The sequence below is a fragment of the Charadrius vociferus genome, unplaced genomic scaffold, assembly GCF_000708025.1.
Source record: "Charadrius vociferus isolate BGI_N301 unplaced genomic scaffold, ASM70802v2 scaffold114, whole genome shotgun sequence".
In the NCBI taxonomy this organism is placed as follows: domain Eukaryota; kingdom Metazoa; phylum Chordata; class Aves; order Charadriiformes; family Charadriidae; genus Charadrius; species Charadrius vociferus.
In genome coordinates, this window is record NW_009647949.1 from 813,287 (window position 1) to 814,374 (window position 1,088).

Sequence of the window (1,088 nt, forward strand, 5' to 3'; positions counted from 1 at the left end):
CGATGGGGACACTGATGGCAGCGGTGGGGGCGGCCGCCCCGCTGCCCAGGAAGGAGCTCTTGGGGCTGTCGTTACTGGGTCAGCTCCTCCCCAGATGTACAAGTACAGTAGATAGAGTATATGTAGTTATTTCCGCAGAGGGCGTGTTTGGATAAAACTTGGAATCATAGAATAGGTTGGATTGGAAGGGACCTCTAAAGGTCATCTAGTCCACCCCTCCTGCCATGAGCAGGGATGTCTGCAGCTAGAACAGGTTGCTCAGAGCCCGGTCCAACCTGACCTTGAATGTTTCCAGGGATGGGGCATCGACTGCTTCTCTGGGCAACCTGTGCCAGTGTCTCACCACCCTCAAAGCAAAGAATTTCTTCCTAATATCTAGTCTGAATCTACCCTCTTCCAGTTTAAAACCATTACCCCATGTCCTGTCACTGCACTCCCTGATAAAGAGTCCTTCCCCAGCTCTCCTGTAGGCCCCCTTTAGGTACTGGAAGCTGCAATAAGGTCTCCCCGGAGCTGCCTCTTCTCCAGGCTGAACAACCCCAACTCTCTCACCCTCTCCTCACAGGAGAGGTGCTCCAGCCCTCTCATCTTCATGGTCCTCCTCTGGAGTCACTCCAACAAGTCCATGTCCTTCTTATGTTGGGGGCTCCAGAGCTGGATGCTTGCTACAAAACTTACCAGTTGTCTCAGAGATAATTTTTTTTTACCTGATATGGCTGTAGAAATACCATGTTTGGGTTTGTTTGTTTGTTTTTTAACTTAGAAAAGCAAGTTTTGAACAGAACATCCCCAACATCGTTGTTTAGCCCAACGCACAGACCAAGCAAGCGAGGTCCATCACTGATGAAATTGCACAGAGACAAATCCTATGAAGCATCAAATACATTGTGCGCTTTGCCTTACATTGCTCCAATTGCAAAAGCATCCCAGAGTTTCTGCACATATGAATAGTGCCTGTTGGACTGGAGGTCCTGCCTGACTTTACTACCATGGGCTGCCTCCTCACAAAAAAATACCAAAGATCCGTTAGTGATCTGAAAGGAGGCAGCACTGGTTTGCTTTGCATGTTGAAAGAAACAAGAATGAAC